Source organism: Sinohyriopsis cumingii, chromosome 4, assembly GCF_028554795.1.
Source record: "Sinohyriopsis cumingii isolate HCF-2022 chromosome 4, ASM2855479v2, whole genome shotgun sequence".
NCBI classification, from domain to species: Eukaryota; Metazoa; Mollusca; class Bivalvia; order Unionida; family Unionidae; genus Sinohyriopsis; species Sinohyriopsis cumingii.
Window position 1 is genome coordinate 135,754,907 of NC_142964.1, and position 12,700 is coordinate 135,767,606.

General features: G+C 37.3%; 1 long non-coding RNA gene across 4 annotated transcripts in view; it reads left to right on the forward strand.

Annotated features, from left to right (window-relative positions):
• Positions 1 to 3,334: 3,334 nt before the first annotated feature.
• Positions 3,335 to 12,700, forward strand: part of LOC149802136 (uncharacterized) — a 41,214-nt gene continuing 31,848 nt past the window's right edge. For all 4 annotated transcript variants that reach the window (XR_016420788.1, XR_016420787.1, XR_016420789.1 and 1 more), the window contains exons 1-2: positions 3,335 to 4,504; positions 5,025 to 5,146. This is a non-coding gene — a long non-coding RNA (uncharacterized LOC149802136). The remainder of the gene's footprint in view (positions 4,505 to 5,024; positions 5,147 to 12,700) is intronic.

Below are 12,700 nucleotides of genomic sequence, written 5' to 3' on the forward strand. Positions count from 1 at the left end.
ATATGCCAGGCGCATATTAAATGAACTGGCCGCGGAAGCCATTGTGGAGGAGGGAAGGATAAGAGAGGTGGAGGAAAGAAGAAACAAAGAAGAGGAGGAGAGAAGATATAAAGAAGAAGAGGAAAGAAGATACAAAGAGGAGAGAAGATACAAAGAAGAGGAGGAGGAAAAGGAGAGAAGAAGAAAAAATTTCAGAATCTCAGAGAGCGAAAATTGGGATTCTGAAGCCACATATCCTGCCTCTGCTCTCTCCCACAAAAAGGTAAAAAGTAACTGGGGGACAAGATGTGTATGTGGCGCCAGGCCTGGAAGGTGCCACCATTAACCAGGTGTCCTTGAAGTTCCAAAAAAAAACAGCCCTTTTCAGGGCTACCCAATACTTTAGAAAAGAAATAACGATCGATTTGCCAATGTGTGTAGGTAGAGTAGTGTGATTATAAACACTAACTCTTTTTGAAAAAAATGTGAGGGTATGTGTTTGTGTGATGGTGTTTGTAAGAGCTCAGGTATGGTTGTGTGAATAGTAGATTATGGGTTTCTTTATTGTTTATTTTGTGTGTTTGTGTTTGTGTTTGTAACTGCTCACGTAAGTTTGTGTAAATAGTAGATTATGGGTTTGTTTATTGTTTCTTAGCGTATGTGGAGAGTATAGTTTTGGTTTTATTATATGAAATGAGAAAGTAGGGGATGTTTTCCTTCACGTCCGCGCGTTGTTGTTTCTTTGGTCATGATCTAGGTAAGATCAATTTTATGTTTTAGGGGGATGTTTTCCTTCACGTCCGCGCTTTCACTATAAGAACCCACAGTATTCGTCGTTCAAACCATTCTACAAAGAAGATGGCTTCTAACCAAATGGACAAAATGCAAACATTGCAAGACGTTTTAGACAACTTAGGAATGAAGGAGCAGATGTTAATAAGACTCGTTGAAGACCATTATTCCTATAGTCCCCATCGTGTAAAGATGGAAATTAATAACTTAAAAAAGGTAAAGGACAAGATTAGTGATGTAATGAAAGAGATAAAGGAGGAGAAGGAGGATGAAGAGGAAAGGATAAGAATAAGCAAATGGAACGAAAAAATTGAAAAAGAAGAAGAAAATGAGAAGAGGAAGAAAGAAGAGGAGGAAGACAGGAAGAAAGAAGAGGAGGAGAAAAAAAAGAAGGAAAAGAAGAGAAAGAGTGTAGGAGAGAAAATAAGAAGTTGGTGGAGGAAAAGAAGAAATTAGAAGCAGAAGAAGAAGAAGAAGAAAACCCAAAGGCCCTTTTCAGGGCCAGCCATATTTCTCGAAAAGAGATAGCCTTTCAATTGCCTACCCCTTTTTTAAATTTAAATTTAAATTTAAATTTAAATTTAAATTTTAAAAAAAAAAAAAATCCCATATTCAATTCCCCTTGTCCCTAGACAAACCCAAACTCTATTCCCCCATGTTAATTTCCCTTCTCCCTAGACAGACCCAAACTCTATGTTAAATTCCCATTGTCCCTAAAGTGACCCACGATTTTTCTCCATGTTAAATTTCCATTGTCCCTAAAGTGACCCAGGGTGTTTTTTAATGCTAAGTCCCATTGTCCCTAAAGTGACCCCATTTACTACTTAAAATGTATAGACTATATAGTAACTACGATGATATCCTGTGGACAGGTGATAAAGATTTTTAAATAAGATACGTGGTAAAAATAAGAATATTAACCACAACAAGAACTCAATACGTCTTACGACGAATAGATACTTACCGTCAGGTTGATATAACGCAATTGATGTTGGAATTGGGGGAGAGAGGGGGAGGGAGGAATAGGTATTACAGACCGAAGGGTCGCGTAGCGCAATTGCGAGCTGATGCCATACCCATACCCCCTCCTCGCACCCCACAACAGCCATATTTCAAAGAAAATTTCAAATTCTATTTCAAATATTTCAAAGAAACACATATAATTTTTTTTTTAAAAGAGAAAAGGGAAGAAAGGAAGAAAGAAAAAAATAAAAGAATTTTGTAATTTAATTTTTTTTCTTCTTTTTCTGAAAGAAAATTCTAAAGACATATATAGGAAGGGATACAGGGAAAATATAAGGGGGAAGTAAATGGCGATGACATCATGGGGCTAAGTCACAGGGCTCAGTGAAGTGCACAGGCCCATCATGAGTCTTTGAAAACACCCAATGTAGAACATAAACAGAAAAAAATAAAGACACAAATACATACTGTATAACACTTAGTTTAAAACCCTACTAACTTCTCCCGCACTGCATGGTTGACCACTATAGAATAATGTGGTCTCATAAATACGTTTGGATCTTTCAATAAAGCATAATCAGATAAACTAAATAAAGGAGGCCTAACGCGACCCAGGAAAAACACATAGAGAATAAAGAAGCGTGAACCTTGGATCGAGCGTAACCTACCTATCAACATCTTTAAAGACTATTATGAGGAACGACACATATTATCACTCGAATAATAAAATAGGAAATTATTTTTTTTAAACAAAATCTAAATAGTACAATATTCCATCGTCAAAATTAGAAAACCATAAAACAAATTAAAAGATACAATATAACATCATAAAGGAAGAAATACAACTGGGAAAGATATTTGATCTATACTTGCTGTCTCAAACATAAAGAAAATATAGCATACACACAATATAACACCATTACATATAGCAAACACTGAGACGTAGGCGACATATAGCAAAGGTTACAAAACATTTCAAGGGAAGGAACTTCGAGCAAGGTGAGGGAAACCAGACTCGGACGAACAACCCTTTAGATAACACTATGGAAACATAAATACCCCATCAAAAATTCTAAAAACTAAATTTTTTATATAAAATTTTGTTTTAATAAAACGTAGAACACATCTGAGTGGGAAATACACAAATATAAAATACTTTTTATTTTTTTTTGGAAATGGGGGCATCTGTCAGGTGCCCCCACCCCACTCCCAAAAAAGTGTGTGTGTGTGTGTGTGTGTGTGTGTGTGTTATTATACCCATTACATTACTTGCAAAATATATATGGTGCTGACATTTTCGGCAAGAGGGAGTCCTACCGATATTCTGCATATAATTATTTTAATGTTTTTCAGAGCGAGAGTATTGGGGCCTGATCTGTTCAATATATTTCTCAACTGATACAGCAGGTATAATCAGAGGCGTAGCTGGGGGGGGGGGGGGAGGGGAGTACATATGTACCCGGGCGCCAAGGTACAGGGGCGCCAAAATTAGGCTTACAACTTTACATTATAATAAGTAAACAAGGGTAATATTCAAAAATGTGATTAAACGGGGAGGGGGCTGGGGCGCCAATTTTATAGTTCGTCCCCGGGCGCAAAATATCATAGCTACGCCTCTGGGTATAATAGAGACACCCCCCCCCCCGAGTTTGCCACAGAGCGCTCGTGTAATATACGGTTTAATACAAAATACATGATTGTGGGCAGGAATATACAAATTTTGGTCGATATACATGATCGTTGGTATCTATTCAAACGAGGGCCATGAAATACATTAGCAAATTCCTACAGTATTTTAAGGCAGGCGATTACGAATTATTTAAACCACGTTTTTCATCTGTCACAGATTTTATAATCATTTTGAAGTGGCTGCTTTATCTCGAGGAAAACGAGCGGTAAGTGTTATACAAAACAAAATCTTAATAGCAATTTGATCACTTTTGCGTCATTTGACAGTAAGAATAGTAATAAATAGAGGATAATTTCTTTTCCTACGTTAGGCCTAATACCTGGTATGTTTTTTAGTGTGGTACACACACAAAAAACAACCCCAAAACAACACTAACAACATTTTAAAAAACCCACAAAAACGAGTGCCGTGCCGAAGCCACGGGCTAAAATGCTTTATTATTATTTTTTTTTATTTATAGCATCAATCACAAATTGAAATATATACAGTATTAGCGTTGGAAAAGAAAGTTTTCTTTTTGTTATATTTTTTTTCTCACCCTAGCGAAACACTTTCTGCAAATGACCTTAATAAAGAAAAATAATAAATTAACCTAAACCACTTTGAATGTCGACCGTATCTTTTATTTACACGGCATCATGCGCGGAAGAAAATACCAACTGAACCGGGATTTCAGACAGCAGATGAATTGAAGTTGATTCATTGAACATCATTAGCAATTGTACAATCAAACAGATGCAACAATGAAAAGTGGAACTATGAAAAATCGAGAATGTTAGATTTGCGAAGGATTTATTCCGAATCATTGTCTGCTAATAGAGAATTCATGTCAGTTGCTGTGTCGGCGATGCCCACACAGCGCGCCGTCCAAATGTGAAGTTGCGTTTTGCTGACAGACATAACACTGTGCCATAATTTATCTGATGGCATGTAAAGAAGCTGCTTAAATTATAGTATTTAAAAGTTTCTTCATTTTGTAAGAGCTCAAGAAATTAATTCTGGTTTGAAAGACAAGATGACGGTAAAACTCAGAAGACGTAGCTGTACAGTACCGTTGGTGTTGGAGACATCATAATAAAGGTAACTGCGTTAACTTCGCTTTTTGTTTGGTAATTTGTTGGATATTATCTTTTGCAGATCTTCTTTGAGCTTGGAGTAAATTTTACATTCTGAACATTTTTATTTGCACTTATCTGCTTAATATGTATTGCTGGGATATCATATAGAATATGAAGTCAGTATAATGGTACTATATTTTACATATTTGAATGATAAAAGACTGGTAAATGATATAATGATAAACTACAAAATAAATAATTTGCCCATTATCCCAAATATGTTAATTAAAACAAACATTGAATGTAAATTCAGATATAATGAGCAGTTGTAAGAAGTAAGAAATAACATTTTATCCATTGAACCTGTTATGTGTTATCATCATCAGTTTTAAAATAAACACATGGAGACAAGTTTGCTTAAATTCTAAAATTAACACACACACACACACACACACACACACACACACATATGGTATTTTAATCTAATACAGAAATGGTGACATTGATATATGCAGACCAATAGTTTTTTTTTTCTTCTACAGATATAAATTAAAAAGCCTAATTCTGAGAGTTTCACCTACAACATTCATGATGGGAAAGGGCCACTAATTAAGAGCTGACATATGTGGAAGAAAAATACCATCCATGTTGAAAAGGGCTAGAGGTAATGTGAGAAAACATAATTTATCAATCTTATTTAACATTATTGTTGATATTTTATCTCAACTGGTCAAAAGGCTAAGTGGGTTTATGATGGTCCAGAGTGTGTTATTTATTTCACATCCCCTTCTGTCTTTCAACAGTAAGAAATTAGCTACTTTGGAGTCCATAGTTCTGATCAATTTGTTTATATAAAACTTGGTTTTGGGCTTAAATCAACATCTTGGATAAATCTAATAATGAGCAAAATCCAAGTATATACATGTGATCATGTATAAGATTAGTTGAGTATTTTAACCAACCTAAAAGCCATACTTCCACAATATAGGCTAAAATCATTAAGTTGTCCTTGAAGTTTGATGAGTGTTAACCATTAATAATAATAAGGTGATCTTTCATCTGAGTATGTTACCACCGCATGCAATATTTATACATGTAGTGCAGTTTTTACTAAACTTAGAATACATGCTTATATAAATGAGATCTAGATTGAAGAAGTGAAGATGCATACAAATACATGAGGTTATAACCACTACTGCTGATTCAAGTTTGATCATGCTTGGCCATTGGGCTTATATAGTCAAGTTTCACAATGATGCTTATTATGAGTGTGATAAAGGTATGGTAGTGAAGTGACCTTGCATCTGATTGGCAGAGTTTCTTATGATTTGCACAACAGTGTTTATGATCCAATTTAGATCTAACTTGTTTAATTATTTGCTTGTATGTCTGAGGCTATAAGCAAAATCTATGCATATAATGTGGTGGTTCTACATCTCACTAGCCATTCTTGCTACTGCTCTTAAAACTATTTCTCATTAATTTTATCAGACTTGGTGAATAGATTTATCTCATCAAGATATAGCAAAAGAGCAATTTTGTAAAAAAAATATTCATTCATATTAAACTCAAATTCTGCATCTGATTGGTTGACCTTGCAAATATTATAAGGGCTCTATTTCTGACAAAAAGATTATTTTGATCTAATGTAGCAGAAATGCTTATATGATCAAAACATAGAACATATTTGATGACAAATAAGAAATAGTTTTTCATGCAAATTTGATAAACATTGATAAATCGGTTCATATCATTAAAAGCTTGGAAGAGTTTGATTACATGCGAGACCATCACATATTAATCATTCTTTATTTAGAGAATTATTTTTGTCAGGATTTAGTAAAATATGTAAAATCAATATGGACTGGTTTTGTTATGTACAGCAACACTAGTTGTTTACTGAGTACTGAGGGAATTGGAGTAAGGCAAGGGTACATTGCAGTAGGTAACCTGGTTGACTTGATAACAGGATTTTAACACAAACATTTTTATCAGGAGTCTAGCATACTAACCATTGATTCACTGCAGATCCTGCCCCCATTAGTTACCTTTTAATACATAAAGCATTTGGGTTTTTTATGTCACAAATCCCATAGGGATTAAAATTAACATCATAGGTCTCACTGGATAGTTTTGTATTTTGACATCCCTCTAATTTTTAAGGTAGAAGGCATGAACCTAATTATCACAAGCCTAGCATTTATAAATTTACACATAAGCTAAATCTATAATGTGGTTCAGATTTACTTTGAGTTAGGCATGGAAATAGGTTGGCTTGTTGGTGACTGCCGGTCACAGTTAGATGAGCATTGGAGATCATATGCGTAACTTAGTCTGCAAATGAGCTGCCGACTTTTATTTGTGTCTGCTACAGAGGTAAATATAAAAAAATCTTGATGATAGAGGGGTGATGAAAAGTATGCTAATTTGTTATAGTACTAGTGAACTTTATTCATGCATAAGGTACATACTGATTCTTTTAGTTGCCTTGTCACAGAAAAATATTGAAAATAGCTATTTCTAGTAAAAAATGAATGTAAAATGTACCTGTATCCTTTGACCCTACCAGAACCAAACTAAAAGCTCAAATTTGTGCAGCTGCTTATGCTCATCACAAACATAATTGGGAGTATAACTGCTAACCCTACCCTCTAGCACACATTTAAGATCTTTAGAGTTTTTAAATACAGCCTTCTAATTATACAAGTTTCATTACATTGGTCAATAATTAGTCACATGTGATGACACTTGTAACTAATCAAACCACAGCAACTGAGAGCAGACTAAGCACTGATATTTATATGGTACAGTGGCAATATACAGTCTGTCTGCCGCAACACATGAAACAAACTGGACAAATCTGAAAGCCTTGAATTTGACTTTATTTATCTGTATGGTAGAACAGAACCTGAGTTGAAAAACTTTTAAAGAAAGACCTTGATATCAAACCTAATAATAACTGCAGGAGTTATATTATGGATAATTAACCATTCTCTCAGTTTCAAACTGGGCATTCCATCCCATGGGGTTCTAAATGTAAACCAAGTGTAACTGATATCCTAATGAACTGTAAAGACCATAGCAGCACAACAGCAGGGGACCAGATATGTCCAGATCCAGAAATCATAGACCAGTTTCAAACTGATGATGAACCACATAAAAATTACACATCTGCTAGAACTTATGTTATGAAGATAACTTAAATTGCATTATTATTAATCCTCCTCCTCACATTCATCATAATTGAGATGCATCATATATGTTTTATTGTAAAATAGTTTATGCAACATAATTCAGTGAAGACCTTTGCTGCCAATTTACCAGTGAACCATTTGTTTCAATGAACATATTTTATGTTGTAACAAGGAGCATCATTTAAACATTATGAGTAGTAGCAGCAGGGGGGGCGAATCGGACATTTTGTCCAATCGTTATTTTGCTTAATTATCACTTTCTGCAACTCAACGATCTAGTGTCGTCAGCGCCTGGTAAAAAAAAAACGACGTCGTCGTTGGGGGATCGTCCAATCGTCATTTGGTTTAATTAACACCTTCTGCGCGTCGATCCCCAGCGTCGTCAGCGTCCGGTAAGCACATCGACGACCGCGTCGATGTCATCGCCCCCCCTGCTGCTTACAATGAAAGTCTTTATGATCTTACAAACAGAGTGATCACTAACTCCTCCTCTTGTAGATCAATTAGGTTATTTGACTGATCGGTAAGTCTAAAATTAATTCTCGTTAAAAACCGATCATGGCATCGCATATAGACCGGATTAATCGGACTCTCAACGATTAAAAATCCCGGAGGGGCTGTTGGTGAAAATGAATAAAGGATATACCCCTGTTGAGCTTGATTTGATTGCTTGGTATCCACCTGGTAACTCCCTTCGATAGCATCACACACTAGATTAATTGCTATCACCGATGCGATATTTACGTTGTATGGAGCAATATGCCTACCATCATCTCCGTTATCGTGTCTGAGGATATGAGTTGATGAACTGATAAAATCATTAAGAGACTTTCTTAGTTCTGGCGCGTTGTATCCTGGAAACTTGAAATCAGGTAAATCGGCTTCTGTGATATTATACTCGGTTAGGAATTTTTGTTTATTATCATCGCTGCTATCGGATATTACTTTAACGATTCGTTCATTGATATATTCCATGTCTGATATAAGTTGATTTAACACCTCAACGTGTTTTTGTGCTTTTGTCTCTCGTAGCTGTTCTAGTTGTAATTGGTAGTAATGATTAATTTCGGCAAACATATCAGTGATATTCTTTAAACTAATTACGAATGTGGTGTGCAATTTAGGAATTTCCCCATGCTGAAAATACCATTGCATGTTATTCCTGTCTTGAAATGCAAATATACTGGGTAATAATGCGTTTTTCATATACAATTTATTTTGATAATTGGGATTAATCTCATGATACGATTGCTTGTCCGCGGGGGTTTTATGAGGTGGATTCTCAGGCCATCCTAGTATGGTTCTTATTGAACTGTTATAAATATCAACCATATACCCCGGTGTGCTTATTTCAATCGTCGACGATAACGTCGGTTCATGAACCGTAATAGCGATTTTTGATTCCTTTCCTGTGATCGATTTTATCCTGCGTTGAAATTCTTTATTGATTTGCTCTATTTGGTATGACCCAGTTGGTATTGTAACCTCCTCCCAGTCTGGGGTCCCATCGGGTTTATTTGTCCGTGCAAAAACCAGCGAGTTATTAGGTTGTTGTCCGTTAAATGCGTTCGCTCGAATATTAGGCCAACTGTGATATATTCGCAATTTTGCCAGCGCTATTTCCTTCACTGGAACCGGCGATGGGAAGTTCACACTAAATTCGGGTTTCGTTGACGTTATCGATATCATACTTGTTTGTACCGGAGTGGTGTTCTCCGCGATCCGTTGAAGCAACTGAAACCCTTCGGGGTTCAGCGACATTATTATTATTCGTTGTCTTTAGTGTCTAATTTCAACAACCAGGTGGTTCCGGCTTCCAGTTGAAAATCCTCGATTTTTGACATCGCGGAGCTATACAACTGGACCATCGTGGAGAATTCAACATCGGATACGAACAAATTATCAATCGATAACGAGATCAACCCGGATAATTTCGAGTACGCGTCGGATACTATTTGATGTTTTACTGTATACTCGTTGAGTTTTTTCTGAAAACACGATGATATCTTCCTAGTGATTGCGTTGGCGACTCCAGCAACTGTTGTCATCGCGGAGACAGCGATTGGAACAGCGATCGGGGCTATCGTGGTCACCGTGGATAAAATAACACCGGCGCCAGCTACTATACCCGACACCGAGTACACGACCGCGTCGATGGCGGTTATTTTACGACGGTATTTTTTTATTTTTACACGGTATTGTTCGGAAAGCGTTTTCAAGTTTGCGGAAAATTCTTTTGCGGTATCGAATCGATATTGATGTGACGTCGGTGATACCTCTGATTCAACTTCCTTGGTGGTCATTTTTATTTTAAAAGAGCTAGTGTTTTTAATTACTTAGATTCGCTGCAAATTCCACATACCATGTAATGTTTGCCCGGGCTAGATTTCTATCAACGGCATAAATTGTAAACTGTTCAGTTGCGTTCCTGTCTATAATTGTTGATATTGTATTGTTAAACCCGGATGAACTCGACGATAATATATTAAACTGCATCATTGAAACCAGTGTCAATCGATAAATACCCTTAACAGTTGCGGTAATATTTACTGTATTCTGTGTAGGAGTCCAATCGAATGATCCATGCCGAATTGTGTATACTGTGTTGATGATGTTCTCATGAGGGATTTTTATTTTTTCGAATTGCTCTGCTACTCTCGGTAGTCCGTCTTTAATCGCTTCAACATCAGTTTTAATCGTTCCTATTTCCTGTATATGCGTGTCCACATCTTTTTTGTTCGCTGCAACCCTAGTAATGAGTGTATTTATTTCCTGTATATGCGTGTCTATACTTTTTTTGTTCGCTATAACATTAATTTTGAGTACTTCTATTTCCCCTTCATGCACGTCTATACTTTTTTTGCTCGCTATAGCATTAGTGTTAATTGTTTCTATTCTCTGTCCATGCGCGTCTACATTATTTATGATCGTTACAACATTAGTTTTGATTGTTTCTATTTCCCGTGTATTCTCGGTCATACTTTTTTTGTTCGCCGCAACATGAAGTTTGATTGTTTCTATTTCATATGTATGTACGTCTACATTTTTTTTGTTCGCTGCAACATCAGTTTTGATTAATCCTATTCCCCGCCAATACGCGTCTACATTTTTTTGTTCGCTTCAATATCGGTTTTGATTGTTCCTATTTCCTGTGTATGCGCGTCCACACCCTTTTTGTTCGCTTCAATATCAGTTTTGATTGTTCCTATTTCCTGTGTATGCGCGTCCATATTATTTATGATCGTTGTAACATCAGTTCTGATTGTTTCTATTTTCCGTCCATGCGAGTCTACATTATTTATGATCGTTGCAACATTAGCGCCGATTATTTCTATTTCCCGTTCATGCGCGTCTACACTCCTTTTGTTCGTTGCAACATCAGTTTTGATTGTTTCTATTTCCTGTCCATACGCAGTGATATCATTTATAGTTATTGTGATTTCATCCAGCTTGGTATTTTTTTTACCAAAGAATTTATCAAAGTTGTCATCGATCCTGTTAACATTTTTTCGTAACGAGGTAAATTGGCCCGGCAGCGTCATAAGTTCCGAAATATTATTTATTATTGTTGCAAGATTTGGTTCGGTTGCCGTCGGGGGCTCCCGAAAAAAACTATCGACAATGTGTTGCACATCGGCGAAATGCGTTAGCGTCGACCTGAACTGTTTTTCATGCAAGTTAAATTCACCACGTAAACCTTTTAACGAATTCGACATGGTTATATAATTGTCGCCAAGTGTACTTATTTTTCCATTTATCGTCAAGATGGATTCACCCGGTTTGAGTCGTCCGTCGCTGGTATATAACGCGATAGTGCCCTCGGCGGCATCACGCTGTCGTGTTAAAACGTCATTCAGTGACACATTACCGGATTTCAATTTACCCTGGCGGTCTTGAAATACAACTATTTCGCCCGGGTCAACACTTGTTAGATTCAACGTATCAGCGATTTCATCCTCAATTAGTTTTTTTATGTCAGCGGCGGCCGTTTCCGTGGATTCTTTCAGCGCCGAAACCGGTCGTCCCCAGATATCAATCATTATTATTGTAAATGTTATTCTCTAAAATCCGTTGAGCTTCTACGACCCCACTAGTGTATTCGTTTACAACCACATGAGGTGGTTTCCGCGATGATGAAATCGCCGCGAGTACGTTCAATACCTCGCGGCCACATATCGGTGGGTCACTCAATTGCTGTGTTGGCAGCGTGGAATAAAAAACCCGGGCTGAACACGCCCGGGCTGAACACGCCCGGATATACCGCATGAACTCTTTCGGCGGGGCTAACCCGTATGAATCAAAATAGACGATCGCACTCGGATCAATCGCGTACGCAACCCAATGAGTTCCCGCTCCGGAGGACCCATCGAGGTTAATTATGCCGGTTTCAATATTCCTTGGTACCGCCGGTAATTGATCCCTCATAAAAACACCTCTGAAGTTTTTTTATCGCTAACGCGTTTGCGGCGTCTATTAAATCAAAATTAGACATTGGAGTCATTAAACGGTTCCCGGTAGTCTTAGACCCTTTCCGGCCACGGGTCGTTTTTTTTTGTAGCCTTTCCCGGTTGCCTTCTTTAATGCCATTCCCGCCGCGGTACCAACGGCTCCTAACGCCGCCGCCTTAGCCACTGCTGGTGCGGCCGCGGCAATCAATGCCGGAATCGCAGCTAACAGCGGAAATATCCCACCGGTCTTTTCCATGTTTTTAATTGCTGCGGCTGAAAAATCTATTTGAACACCCTTTTTATTCTTCATCGCATCATTGAAATGTTTTATTTGACGCGCCGTCAACGATATCTTATGATTACCACCTGCCATCTGTGACGGCTTCAGCGTTATTGTGGTTCCGCATTGTTTAGCCGACTTTGATCGTAATTTCTTGACTTGACCATCAGTCAACTCTACACTGACGACACTATACGACATTTATTGTAAACGCGTTTTGTGCTTTCAATTACATGTTTTCCACTGGCGCATCAACGATTCTCATTCGTCCACCAACACCTTCTAGCAGCATTGAT